This window comes from Psammomys obesus, unplaced genomic scaffold, assembly GCF_907164565.1.
Source record: "Psammomys obesus unplaced genomic scaffold, mPsaObe1.curated_primary_1811, whole genome shotgun sequence".
Classification (NCBI taxonomy): Eukaryota; Metazoa; Chordata; class Mammalia; order Rodentia; family Muridae; genus Psammomys; species Psammomys obesus.
Window position 1 is genome coordinate 8,396,662 of NW_026590809.1, and position 14,840 is coordinate 8,411,501.

Here is a 14,840-nt window from a genome sequence, read left to right on the forward strand (position 1 = left end):
CTTGAGTTGGTAAGCGTGAAGCTTTTTCACATTCGAGGAGCTTAATGACCCGTGCTAGCCAGCTTCATGAAACCTGGCCATAACTGTGGTACCTCGCCGGCCCCGTAAACGTTGCTCCCGCTCCACCCTCCTCAAATTTTCCAGATCTAGACAAAGTAATGACTCTTGGGTCTTTACAATGGAGATGTTTCTTTCCCACATTCCTTCCCTTTGAGTTTCTGACGTTAATTCAATTATTTCTTCCTCTGCTTGCAAATTCCAAGACTCTTCCCGTCCCCTTATTAACATGCTAATGTATTGTAATAATGCATTTTTACACCATTAATGAAGTGAAGCGAGGCGATAAATAAAAAGAGAGCACACATTCCTGCTTTAACTTTGCTCAGTCCCTGGGTGGGGGTTGGTGTGAGGGAGAAGGAAGAGAGTAGGAAGGACTGCTGTTCTGCAAAATATAAAATGAAAACGATCCCCTTGTTTTCTGGGAGTCCTAGAACAAAGCTGTGTGTCAGAGGAAGAACTGAGCTGCCTTCGAGCTAAAAGGCTTGGCATTAAACTTTGACACTTTAATGGCTACTAGGATATTAGATAATATTTTATCATATAATGTTCTTCTCCGACACAATAATGGCATCAAAAGCAGATACGATCTGCTATCCCTGCGAGACTCTTCCTAGTAGAGATAAGACATCAGGACCCGGGCATCGCAGTTAACTATCATGAAGCTCCAAAGCAACGTTTACTTCTTTGCCAGGGACTTTGCTGTGCAACCGCTACCTTCCTTTCGAATCCTCCTCGACTGGGGCTACCACTGATTAGGTAAACAGCAGTGGGAACACGGGAGAAGCCTCTGCTGGTGGTGGAAGGGGTCCCGGCTTCTAGAGGCTGGAGAGAAGCCCGGGTGGGGTGGTGGAAGAGTGCCGGCAGGGTCAAAAGACAGCCCAGGGGTGTCGGTACGGAGGCCGGAGCTTGGGTGCTGGTGGTCCCCGGCTTCCAGGGTGGAGTGACGCCCCACCTCGGGTAGGATGGTCAGCGCAGCGCCCTGGCTAATGGACATTTTCTTACGCACCCCTCCACACTCCATCCTCCCCAGCCTTCAAGAGAAAGCGGAAGGGCTGCCCGCAGAGAGGCGCCCCGGAAGGCGGAGACCCAGTGACTCCTAGAATTAGGGGCTCGGGGGAAGGGGACCCCAGAAGCCATGGGACCAAGTTGAGGAAAAACCCGGGAGCTGGATCGCGCTCTCGGAGCTCGGTCTTGCAGTCGGAATTGTCGACCCACCCGCGTCCTCTTTCTCTCCCAGGCTCCGCTTCAGCCTCACGGGGGTGTTCTCCCGATGGACATCCCTTTACCTTAACCAGACTCACACGCTCCTTCCGCAACCTGGGCATTCCTTCCCTCGCCATTAACACCCGGAGGTTGGACGTCCCACCAGTGGGATGTTACACACGGGGTTCTGAGCAAGGATAAAATTAGAAGGGGGGGGGCACTTGTGTGTATATGTGTGTATTGGGGAGGACACAAAATGTAGTTACCCCTGAAAAAAAAAAAAAGTCTTGTACAGTATTCTTGGATCCAAAATCCAAACAAGATGTTGTCAAAACGTTCCGTAGGCCTCCCCGTAGCTCCGGCTGCCCCATACCCTGCCCACCTAGGGTCCCCAGCAGAAAGAAAAGCGGGGGAAACTTCCTACTTTCCAAAGACTGCTATTTTGTCAAAAGGGTGGCACGGGGACCCTGCCTGCAGCCATCCCTACAGTAGCAGCTGCGGACTCGGCCCGCCTCTCTACCCCTTCTTTCTGCCAAGCGCGGGGCAGCCGGGAGCAGCCAGAGTGGGGTGGGGGAAGAAGGGCGGGGAGCTCCAGCTAGCACCCTTTTCGCGCGACCCGGCCCGGGATCCCGGCTCCGGGTGTTGCTTCCGCCTGCGTTCCAGCGTTCCAAGGAGCCGAAGGGAGGCGCTTGGCAGTGGGCGTGGCCGAGGCAGGGCGGGCACTTCAGACGCACATTCGTGGTGTCGCCTATTGGTTGTCCGTGAGGTCACGGGGACGGGGGCGGGGCCTCGGGGCGGGCTCCGGGACCGCCCCCGTTCGAAAGCCGGCCCCGGATCGCGGTAACCCTCCCCAACCCCCCCAACCCCCCGCTGCACAGACATGACACAGACACACAGTCACTGCAGCTGCTGAGCCGGACGCTCTGGGCACGCGGCGGCGGCCGGACTAGCCGGGAGCTCGCACCCCAGCGCCCGGCAGCGCGCTCCCAAGCCGGTCCCCGCACGGTGGTTCCCGCCCGGCCGCGCGCGGGAAGCGGGGATCGCGCGCCTGTCCGTTCGCAGGTCTGGGCTGTCCACAGCGTCTGCAGCGGACGCGCGGCTCCAAACCCGAGCGCTCCGGAAAGCCGGCGCGTCTCGGAGGCGGCGGCGGGGGCCGCCCTCCTGGGCTCCCCGCACCCACCGTGCGGCGTCCCGCTCGCCGCGCCCCGCGGCCGTGACCTTCCAAGGGGCGCCTACGCCGGCCACGCGACCCCGATCCCGCGCCCCAGGCCTGGGCGAGGCTCTCTTCGGCGCCCGCTTCTTGCGGAGCCGCGGGCGGGCGGTGCAGGCCCGGGAGGAGGGTCGCCGCAAGCAGCTACCGCCCGTCCCCGTGCTCGCTCGCCGTGCTCGCCTCCCGGCCAGGCTGACCTACCCCCCGGTCTAGCTGCTTCTCCGGAGCTGGGGGCGCGGCCGCACTCGCCTCGCTGGACCGGTTGCGGGCAGGCCCTACCCTGAAGGGGCAAAGCGGCCGGGGTCGCTGGTGGTGGAGCCGGCGGAGCTCTAGCTCCGCGTTTCTTCCCAGCTCTGGTTCCCGGGACCCAACCCAGGGCGTCTCCAGGCCCCTGCCCATGCAAGGCGTCCCCCCGGCTTGGAAGAAGTCCTTCTGCGGTGGAGCAGCTCTCGGCAGCCGCCCCGGAGGAGGAGAAAGAGGGGACAGTGCTCATTCTCGACCAGGCGGACCTTTCCTGTGGCAGTTGGAGCCCAAGGCTGTCCCGAAGTCTGTGCTTGGCATCGATGGTCGCATTAAAATAGTGCCAGCTGGGATCCCCACCCGAACCCCCTGCACTTAGTAGGCGTCAGAGGCACCACACCGTTCCTTCAGCTGTCTGGATGTCCCTCTGCCTGAGGTAGTCAAGACCAAGGTAAGAGCCCAGACGTTCGCGAGAACCTCCGTGGGGCTGCTTTGGTGAGCAGTGCCCGACAAGTTATCCAAACCTGTAGCTGGTATCCGGTGTGCTTAGGATACTGGCAAAGAGGGTGGGCACACCGTTTTTGGCTTGGCTTGGGTCTCTGAAAAGCAGGAGGTGGAAGACCCCGAGTCTCCGGTGTCCCCGGGACTTGTTTCAGGGCCTGACAGGATGTTGGTAGGCAGGAGCAGCGTGGAGAGGGGGGGGGGGGGGGACCCTCCTTGCCTTTCTGCGACGTTCACCTGTCTTTTATGATGGGATGCCCGGAGAACTTTTCTTTCCCGTTGGTTGAAGAGAGGCCGTGGGAGTGGGGGGTGTGAACCTACATTTTGCAAGAAGCTCTTTAGGAAAGAGTGGTTGGTTGGTTTGGATACCCGTAGGGAAGATCCAACCAGCACACCTGGTCTGTCCTGTTAGACTAAACTTCTTGTAGTGATCAGTGTCTAGCCAGAGCTTCCTGTAAATGTCATTGCTTCTGGAGGTTGGGATGATGACTCTAAAGTTTGTGCATCATGAAGTTAAGCTGTTCGTCGCTTTGAAATGTTCCCTTTGTGTAAGGACAGTTCTTTTCTGCAAGCCATGTCTTTGCCTGTGTGAGATTTATTAAACCTATGTGCTTCCTCCGGAACAATCTGATTTTAAGTGGGTCACTTCAGAGGGAACAGATTGTCTTTTACACACCCAGTTCATCCCCTGGGTGACCCTGTTTAATGGGAATGCACTTTTTTTTTCTAGTTCCAGTGCTGACGTACCTCGGTTGAGTAGGTTTCTGCCGAATTCTGAATCCGTGAATTTTGTCACTCAGTCCATTAACATGGTCTCCTGAAGGAGCAAAATAGCAGCTTATGTTTTCCGTGAATGTCACAGGAAGTTCTACTGGGTCTTATGTAAGTGTCCCAAGAGAGAACTCATACTCTTTTCTTTCTTTAAGGGGAGAGCTGGGACTGGAGGGAGTGGCATGTCACCTAAATGTAGATGCCTTTTCTGACACAGGTGGGGACCGAAAGTGCCTATTTCAGTCCGTTGGAAGTGTCGTTTGAGGCTGATGTTCCACTTCGCCTCTGCCTTTTTTCACTTTGATAGGTTTAAGATAGGGGAAGTTTCTAACTTAGGAAAAGAACAAGTGGTGATTTCTTTTCTCATCTCTCACAAATGGGTGACATGCTGGACCCTCACTGCAGGGGGCGGGGAGACTAAAAACTTGCATGAAGGTTTCACACATCTCTTGTGTACCATTATTTTTGAAGAGTGTTTTACCTTAGTGAAAATTGCTTGAGAACACTCATTTATCTAGCTTCGGCCTGATAATTCCATTCAGTGAAGGAAAGGCTCTGAACACAGGGGCAGAAGCTGTGAGGACTTAGATGTTAGCCAATTTTCCAGAGAGTCAAACAACAGAGACAAACTGCCCTAATAGGAGAGAGAGGCTTCTGAAGTAGAGACTCCCACTTGTGTGGGTGAGCACAGCGCACCTGCAAGTGTTGCTCTCTGTGCTTCGTGAAGTGGTCCAGATCGTGGACTAACATTTTTAATGTGAAAGCATGTGGATTCCTTTGGCATTTAAGTTGAAACTGGAAGAGCCTTAGAAATAAAGTTAAGGAGGATCTCATGATCTTCTCAGGTCATGAGAATGCTTCTCTTCTAGGTCACCAAGGTTTTCCCTGTCCCTGAGCTGATCTTTAAAGTCAATGCTTTAAGGCAGGAGGCTGCTTTTCTCAGTGTCTCCATCCTTCAGCCACCTACAGGACCCTGGGGTGCGGGATGGGGTGGGGTGAGGTGTGGGATTAGTTTTCTATTCTACCGCCAAAGCACAAGGACAGATGCTAGAAATGACCATGCTTATGGTTAAAGCTCAAGATCTTAAGTGTTTGGTGCCCAGTTTGTGCTTGCACTAGTGAGTGGATTCCAATGTTTAGATGGTGGGCCTGGTTTAATCTACAGTGTCATGTGGACAATGTGGATATTAACTGCAAAGTGTTATGGGAAAATCTCCTAAGACTTAGTTACAGTGTTAAGTATATAAGGGCTATACATTTACCTTTTTAACATTGGTTCATGCTAACTTTAAATAACCTAACAGTGCTTGTAACTGTCCCTTATCCCCGTTGTAGTTCTCAAGTTCAAACCCAGAGCCTCCTATGTGTTAGGCAAGTGCTCTGTATATAATGAGCTATATCTCCTTCTTGGGATATGAGGGTGGGGATGAGGCTTTTGAACTATATAACTCAATCTTCAAAAATAACACTTCAAGACATCTCTGAAATTAATTCCATCAAACTTAAAATTTCTTGCTGTCATTCCTTTAAAAGTACATTCCTTACACAGATGGTAGCATAGCATTTGATAGCATGGTTGGACTTAGATGCTCTCTGCACTTTTAACAGTGTTAAATCATTAGTGTCAGGGATTCTTCCAGCAGAATTAGAAGATAACGTATCTCCCTGGAGAACAAAGCCCCTTGGCCCAGGTTTACACGTAACAACTGTTATGAAAGACATACAAGGTAAAAAGGAAGAGTCTAAGAAACTGCCCATTCTAGAATGTTGGTACCCAAAAGACAAATTTCATGAAGATCTAGGTCCTACTTGATTCTTAAAAAGCCTGATTCAGCATGTAGGATTAGATTTCATTCAGAATCTGCAAAATTCTGCAAGTTATTTCATTGCCCTGAATTGTGGGGTCTGTTAGATTGCATCTGTGACCTTTTCCTCATAAGTATAATACATATGTAGGTAGTTTAAGGAGAATTGGTATTGTGGTCTAAGAAAATGATCAACACGGAGTCTTATCCTTCTTTTAGAGCTTTATAGATCAATTCTCATAGATTCAGCATAGCCAAGGGGTAAGAGGTTAGAAGAAGGAAATACTGTTAAGAGTTGTCATGGAGTAACCACTGAAAGCCTGAGAGCATCTTGGCTGTGGACCTAAGGCATGAAGGTAGTCTAATGAATTTGAGGAACACCCTCAAATTCGGAGGTGGAGGAAGAAACTGAGGTAGAATGCTGGCCTTCTGTAGGGTCGGTGAGCAAGGTGAAGGTGTCTTTGTGGCTAGAGATTCTCGGAGAGGCTGGCACAATGGTGGTTTGTGGTATGGTTTCACTGCTGTAGTCTTGTGTGTTGGCCAGTGTGATGCTGATATTTGGAAATCAGTAGGTAGATTCCAATAGAGTTAACTATGCTTAATGTATATTTAGAAGACTTTGAATGTAACAAGTAGTGATTGGTTCTGAATTTTTTGTGGCCAGTGCCTTGCCCTGTGCTGAGGTCATAAAGGTTCTTCGTTTGGCTCATTGTTGATCAGAGGTAGCAGGTAGCTATCCACTCCTGCAAGCTGAATACTATTACAGTGCAGGTGTGTTCAAAGTATGACTTTGAGTTTCCTAGGTTACTGGAAGTAGGGGAGACAGAGCAGCATGGAAACCCCAGTGTACATCATGTGTGAATAGTCAGTGGCATGGCAGCTGGCAAAAGAGAATTTCTAGGAAAGGAAAGCTTGGAGTGGGAAGGTTAGTAACTTGAAAGAGCTTCTTGCTAGAGATTGTACCTTAGCCTCATGCTCTGTGTAATCGAAAGGGGGCAAAATGGTTTCTGGACAAGTTCCACAAAAACTAGTTGATTACCCTGTATTTCTATTAAACATAAACAAATGTTTTGGTGCCCATTTTTTTTTTCCATATAGCCTTTTCCAACCCTGTCCTTTCAAAAGCTATTAGGAAGGCAAATAAAGGATCCCTTCTCAAGCCTAAGTCTGCCCTCTGTATACATGAATGCCATCTGGGATTTCACTATATGATTACATAGCAGTGAGAAAAAGAACCCAGTTACTTAAAAATTAAGCATGGTAAGGGCAAAGCAGCCTTCTGTTAGAATAAATCGTATTTTGTCAGCTTTAGTTCCAGATAGAGTTATCGCTGTGTTTCCCACCAGAACAAGGTTCTTGCATTATAACCACTTCCATCCTAGTCTCAACTTTCTTTACTGTTGAAAGAGTTTTATAATACTGATAATGGGAGTATGCCTGCACATGTCTGTCTACCATTGTGTGTTGTGGTGTAAGCCTCTAGATTGTTCCTTGGTCTTGGTATTTGTGGAGGATTGGTTTTAAGGTCCCTCCCCCTTAATACCAATTTCTACAGATGTCTGAGCTCTCTTTATAAGATGGTATAGTGTTTGCATAGAAACTACATAAACCTCCTGTATAGACACCTCTAGATTATTTATAATAACTACTGCAATGTAAATGGTGCACAAATACTACAGTGTGCTGCTTAGACAGTAAACGGCAGAGCAAAATGTCTACATGTTTAGTAGAGACAAAAATTTTATATTTTATTTTATTTAAAGACTTAGTTTTACTTTATGTGTATGAGTGTTTTGCCTGAATGTAAAGTGCACTGTATGCATGCCTGTACCCCAGGTATCAGAAGAAGACACTGGATTCCCTGGAATTGAAATTATAGACACTTGTAAACTGTGTGTATCCACTGGAAACTAATTAAGTTCCTCTGCAAAAGCAGCAGGTTTTCTTCACTGCCATGCCATCTCTGTAGCCCTAGACACGTGTTCTTAGTATTGGTTGCATACCTAAAGGCAAACCCTCTTAGTGTGGGGGTTGACTGCATGTAGTGTAGAAGAGAATCAACAGTGGAGCTATGCTGTCCAAAGAGTACTAGAGAGAATTGTTGGTATAATTAACGTTCTTGTGGAATGTATACAATTTACCCTTGTTCATTCACATGCTGATTTCTCTACCCCACTGTCTGGTTTCAATCTGGACATTGCACTGTGATGTTTATTCTAAACAAACCTATCTCAAGTTTGTATAAACATGCCACCATTTGTTCTCTGTATTGTCAATAAAACAACCAGCCAATGCTGAGAAATGGAGAGAATAGGGTCGGACATCCTGGTCCTGGGGAGGAGAAAGAAAGGAATGGGAGGTGAGATCCAACAGGGAGGACATGGAAACATCAGGAGAAATGAACCGGACCTAAGATATGACTAAAAGGCAAGTATAATGTGGGACATCTGAATGAGAGGAAGCTATGCTGGCTTGGAGGTTTAGGATGGAGTAATTATTGCTCAGCATTGTGCTCAAGGTTAATTAAATAAATCTTAGTCTCTGTGTGGTAATTCGGATATGCAGCTGGTTTAGTAATAACCACTGTTTAACTAAAAGATAATATTAAATATTAATAATCATCAACAGAGAATAGAAAATCAAGGTTGCAATTGTGATCTCTAGGACCAAGATATATTTAAGTTTTTTTAAGAGCAGGAGCCAGAATAGAGATGATAAAAGGTGTGTGTGTGTGTGTGTGTGTGTGTGTGTGTGTGTGTGTTTGCATGCTTGCATGTGTGTTTGTATTTGCCCATTTGCTTAGCACCTTCCATGCTTGTATTCAGTGGGTTAGATTAAGTCAACTTGGGTACTCTGATGTTGTAGTTTATAGTCTCCTAAGAGGGAAAGGGCTAACCTGAGCTAGTTAGTGGGGTAAGGCTTTGACTGTTTGGTAGGGCTTTAGCTCTCTGCTCTGAAATTGGAAGAGACCTGGCCAATCAAAAGTGTACTTAAAAAAAACTATTGCAAACTCTCCCACATGAAGCCATGAATGTATTGACAAGCTTGCAGACCCACTGACCCTGGAATGTTACACTAGCACTAGCTACTACTTGAGAAAGAAGTGCTTTGTGGTAAAAAGAAAACAAAGCAACAGCAAGGCTAACTGTTTTAACTGTTTGAAAGTGAAGTAGATAAAAACAGGAGTTGGCCCTTCTAGAGTCTTTTGCTTGGAACCTTCAGTAGGAAGGTTTGACCTTGCAGGGGAGAGGTTGGGTAAAGATGAAGATGTGAAAGTCAGGTGAGGCAGAGAGCACCCCAACTTGTTTTTGAGTTGCTTCTGGACTCCCTGGGGCAGAATGCACTTCTTAGTGGAAAGAAGAAATTTCAAGTGCAATGTGAATCTAAGAGTCTGTATTATGTTAATATTGACACTAAATGGGAGAGTGTTCTATTTGAGGAGAACTTGGCATATAAAATCTTCTCTGTTAAAACCAAGTAATTTAAGATAAGTAATTGTTTGAGCTATGAAAAGATTTTTATTTTACAAAAGTGATTTATCGTGGGCCCCGTTTAATGGCTGCTCCTTTATTGCATTTGGAATTACTTTATGAATACAATCCTGATGGACAGTTTTAGGAGACTCACCTGTTAGGTAATGCCAGGGACTTTTGAGTCATAAGCTAGAATATTTCACTGGATAGCCTACTAGGCTTACCTGCCACAAGATGTGTTACAGAAAGAAGAACAGGACTTATTTAAATGGTAAAGTTCACTAACTAGCCACATAGAGCAAGTCACTAAGTTAGATAGCTGATTCTCATTTTTTGTACTTCCAACTTTAACTCTTTTTTTTCCTCTTAAATGTGTGTGTGCATGTGTTCATATGTGTGTGTGCCACATACATGGAAATCAGAAAATAACTCATCGAAGTCTTCTACTGTATACATTGGAAGGCTGGAACTCAGGGGCCCTTACTCATTGAGCCATCTTGTTGGTCAGCTTCTCACAATTCTAAAGAAAAAAAAAAAAAACAATGAAAGTGTGTGTGTATGTGTGTGTGTAAGTTCTTTCACTGCTACAGTATGATTAGGGGTTTTGTGATTGTGTTGTCTCCTCCCTTCCCAAGTACCTTTATCTCTTTATCAACTTTATCAAGTTCCCAGAAGAGAGTTTGTTCTAGGAATGGAGTGAAATGAAGGTGTTTAAGGCTGCAGAGGTAATTTTGGAGTTGAAGGTAATCACAGGCCAGGGTAGAATGGAAAGTACAGTCTCACCCATAATTTGAGTCTCTCTTATCACATTATGGGCTTTGGTTTGGACAGGCAGCAGACGCTGATGGAAATGGAGCCCTGACTACTGGGAGAGTTTTGCTCTTAACAGGGTCCTTTTCTGAATTACCAAGGCCAGTTGGAAAGAAAGGGCATGGCTCATCTTTCCAGCTCTCCTTGGTAACTCTAGAGTTTAGGAGGATTTGCTACAGCACATAGCCTTGTGCATATTTCTTTCTTCATGGTTATTATTATTATTTTAATTTATAAAGGAATCTGGTCTTAACTGAGATGTTTTTTAGTTCCCCTTGATCATAGTTTAGGAAGTTCTTCCTTCTAGCTTCCTGATTCTGAGTTCTGAATGACACTGGTACTGTGCTCTGCTGAGTGTTGCCACCCTGCCCAGTGTGTCACAGTTCCAGCCCTCTGACTGGGCTGGGGCTTGCCTGTCTTCAGCACCCACTGGACCTAAGACTCTTATCTTCAAGGCTTTCTTCTATATTTGGAAGTATTGTTTAGGCAATCAATGGTCATAATGCTGTTGTAGATTTTGTGGTATTTACTGGGCTGGTGTAATGTAGTATTTTCCTGCAAGGCCTCGAGGGTCTCATTTTCCTGCAGGGGAGCTAGGATGACATGCATTTGCTTCTTTAAGTATTCTCAGTTATGCTCACTGCATGCCTCTTTGCAAGAAGAAGAAGGGATGCGGAGTCTTCTTGGGGTATACTGATGCCTTCAGGGACTCTAGTGGTGGTGGAAGATGAATGGAAAAAAAAGGAACAAAGAGAGGACATGACTACTCTTGGGTATGGTGGAGGAGAAGGTTTATTGTAGATATGAGGGAGAGCACAGTCAGAGGCAGAGACATCTGTGAACATGTCTCTGAGCCAGGCCATGAGACTAGGCAGGAGACCAAGAGGCCAGGAGGTAAAGGGTAAAAGAGGATAAAAAAAAGTACTAGTGTCCTCAGAATGGCTGCATTATATAGGGAAGGGTACCTGGGGAAAAGGGACTGAGGGATGCTGGGCTGGCAGAACCTGGTAGACAGGTCTGCTTTGATACGCTAAGTAGGCACTTGTTTATTCTTTATTTGTCCTTAGTTAGGCCTGTCCTCCAGGCCTAACAGAGGGGAGGTAGGAATGGAGTCCTTGCTAGACTAGAGGAGCTGGGTTCTGGGGATTTGACCTCAGGTCCTCATTCTTGTGTGGCAGGCGCTTTACTGCCTGAGCCATCTCCTCAGCTTTCTGCATTTTATTTTCTTGTCCCCTTCTCCCTCAAGTTTTTGACTCTTTCTTGCTTGACCCTTGGATGCTGATAGATGCTTTGACCCTGGCTTCTGTTCAGATTTAATTTCAACCCACATTCCATTAATGGTGTGTGGAATGTCAGTTATAATTGATTGAGAAATTATTGAAGAGTGGCGGGGAGTGGCTAAGCAGGTTGAATTAATTTCTGCAGAGATTCAGCAGTGGTGTCTAATGCCTCCACATATCCACTCTCTGGTTAAATTATGTCATATTGCTTGTAGTGTTGCTAGGCCCATTTAGGTTTTACTGCGCTGGCCCTGTAAGCTAGGCATGCTGCTGCGTGAATCAGGTGATGGTTAGTAAGTTACAGAGGACTGAGTGGCAGCAGAGGAGCCCTGGGCTTGTCAGAGAGTTTGTGTGATCTGGGCAATAACAAGACTTTATGAACTTGCACTTGGCCTGGGGTGTTTGTTATAAGGGCCGGAAAGCCCCTCTGGTTCTGTGGATGTGACCTGACTTAATCCATGTTCAGGGATGCTTTCTACTGGGTTTTTACCTTTTGCTTTCCCCTTTCTGTTTGAGTTTGCCTGTAATTCCCATTGAAAATGGAGAGTTTTTGAGTTCATTCACTCTGTTAACGTCTATATAACAATATAACATTGAAAAGCCCTCAAGAAATACCAGCTGTTTTCATAGTTTTTTAGAATTCCATCCTCACCTCCACACACCTTTCTCTTAACTAACCCCTTATGATGGTTAACTAAATGGTGCTTGGGAGGAGGGGGAGGGAAGAAAAAAGGAAGAAGGGAAGCAGGGACAGAGGAAGACACGCCATATGCCTTGTATTTTCAGTCCCAGAAAATCTGCAAAGGTCCTGATGGGGTCCTATGAGTGAAAGCAAATGCTTGCACTCACTCTAATCCATCCTTCCTCGTATCAGTTCTTTTTCTGTTGCTGTGAGGCCCAATGAAATGATAATTTGCACAACAGATTTTGTATGAAAGAGGTTTATTGGATGGAGATGAAGAGAGAGAGGAGGGGGTGAGACATGATATAGGGCGCCCCAACAGAGAAAGGGGAGAGGGCAAGAGGACAAGAGTCAAGAGAGCGACAAAGTGGCTGGTTGATCCTTTTAAGGAGAAACTTAACCACACCTGCCAGGTGTGGCTACCTGGTGAGCAACACATGATGACATCATAGGGTGCTAGGCAACCCAGAAGCAGGCTGCCTACATACTAACATTAGCAACTTATAGAAAGTTCATTTCAGGTTAGAGTTTCAGAGGGCTGGCGATCATCACAGTGGGGACTGCATGGGTTCCTGGCAGGAAGAGAAAGCTGGCTGACCACCTGTCCAGAAGCAGGAAGCCTCCTTGTGGGGCTTTTGGGGGACTGATGAAGGGTGGAGAACAGGAAGTGGAACAAGACTGTAAACCCTCAAAGCCTGCTCCCAGTGGTTTACTTCCTTCAGCAAAGCTTCACCTCCTAAAGGTTCCATAACTTCCCTAAAAAGCCTCACCAACTGCATGTGGGTGTTCATATACTCGAGCTTATAGGGAACATTGTCATTCAAATCACTATAATCTTGCTCTTCTGTCTTAGAGGAAACTTGGCTTCCCACAGGTAGAGGGGATCTGGAGTCAGGAGTTGTGTGAGAAAAGCTCCTTATTTGGCAAGTTGTCCTGACTTGGCAAGTTGAGATGCACAGTGTGTAAAATCATGGTGATGGTGATGGTAGGAGCTGCCCTGTGTCACATACGTGTTTTTAAGTTGTGCTTTATGTGTTTGATGCATTTTGATCCTCCCTATGTAACTTTTTGAGCAGTTTCATTTTACAGGTTAGGGAACTAAGGTAAAAGAAGTTGTTACTTACCCAGGTGTAAACTAGAGGCTGGGGCTTCCAGTGTCTAGAATATTGGATTTATTTTTTTTTAAGATCCATTAATTATTATTTTATTTACATGTATATGTATGTGGCTACATGAGTTTATGTGTAATGTGTGTATGCAGGTACCCACAGAGGTTACCTGGAACTGGAGCTATAAGGCAGTAGTAAGTTAGCCAGTATAGGTACTGAGAGTTGATCCTGGATCCTTTCCAAGAGGACCACCGAACAATCTCTCTACCTGTGGCTGCCTGTCTCCATACTGGCTTTTAATCTCTGTCCTAGGATCCACTAATCTGGCTGTCTTGATATTTAAGCATACATACTCATGGCAATTTTGGAAATTGGTCTGTAAGTATGCAGGTAGATTTAGGGGAGGTAACCTTTCAGATCCTCAACTTCATATGTCCCTAGCTCTGCTCTTAATCATTCTGAGATGACCTGCTCCCTGTGGTTTTCTCCCCTTTCTTTTCAGAGTTACCTTTAACATTTTATAAAGAATACCCCAAACTAACATTACTGTTGTGGCTGTAATACTCTGAAGGGCTTCTGCATACACAGGCACTATTTGAAATTGTTGTGAGAGCTCCCTTTTAATTCATAGGGTTGGCCCTCACCTTGTGTGTTATCTTTTTAATTTCGTGGTAGACACTGGGCATTGAGGTCCCTCTCATGTGCTAAGAAATCTTAAGAAGTTTTTAGCTTTTACAAAGTAAATTACCCTTGAATTCTTAAGTGACTGATGGATATCAGATTGGTAAATTGCTTCAAAATGTGAGGTGGAACTTTTATTTGTGTTAATGTTTATCATATGAGGAAAATTATGTCCTTAGAAACTATTTTAGGGTTTCTTGAATATTGTAGATGTCACCTTAAAAATAGGCAAGGTCGTGCATGTGTTAAAATTTTTGTAGTAGTAAAATAATGATTGGTTTGGCAGTCATTGTCCTATATAATTCCCTCTATAATATTGAAGTTTGGAATGAATAAATTTTAAGTGGTTTTCTCCCTTAGACTCTTATCCACTTAAGGTTTGGTCAATAGAGTGTCAGGAACATTTTTTTTTTCCTCTCCTGAAGCTCACACATTACATCTATAGCTAAATACTCTTGAAAATATTTAGGATTTGGAGAAAATGCAAACTTACTTTAAATTTTGTTGAAACATCTGTCCCTGTAGCTATACTGTGATTGTGGATAGCAGTTCCTCAGTGGCTCTGTGGGGACTATTTTAGGAATAAAAGATAGAAACTTAATTCATGCTGTTGTTGCCCAGTGTGCTGGATGGTTCATGTCAACTTAACACAATCTAAAGTCATGTGAGAGGAGGGAACCTCGATTAAGAAAATGCCTCCATAAGATTGGGTTGTAGGCATGCCTGTAAGGCATTTTTAAAATTAGTAGTTGGTGGGTGAGGGCCCAGCCCACTTTGGGGTGGTGGGTCTGAGTTCTATAAGAAAACAGGGCAAGCCATGAGTAGCAAACGAGTAGGCAGCCTTCCTCCATCGCCTCTGCTTCAACCCCTGGCTTCTGATTCTTGCCCTTTTTGAGTTTCTGTCTGGACTTTCTTCAAATATGAATGATATAGAAGTGTAAACCAAATAAATCCTTTCCTTCCCATGCTACTTTGGGCATGGTGTTTCATCAGAGCAAAAGGTAATCCTAAGACA

The 14,840-nt window shown here is 45.9% G+C and overlaps 1 protein-coding gene across 2 annotated transcripts in view; it reads left to right on the top strand.

The window, feature by feature from the left end:
* Nucleotides 1-2,146: 2,146 nt before the first annotated feature.
* Large1 (LARGE xylosyl- and glucuronyltransferase 1) overlaps nt 2,147-14,840 on the top strand; it is a 512,199-nt gene continuing 499,505 nt past the window's right edge. The window contains exons 1-2 of one of the 2 annotated variants that reach the window (XM_055609116.1): nt 2,147-3,164; nt 3,945-4,096. The gene's annotated coding sequence lies outside the window, so the exon portion shown is untranslated. The remainder of the gene's footprint in view (nt 3,165-3,944; nt 4,097-14,840) is intronic. The other variant, XM_055609114.1, reaches the window with a different exon arrangement.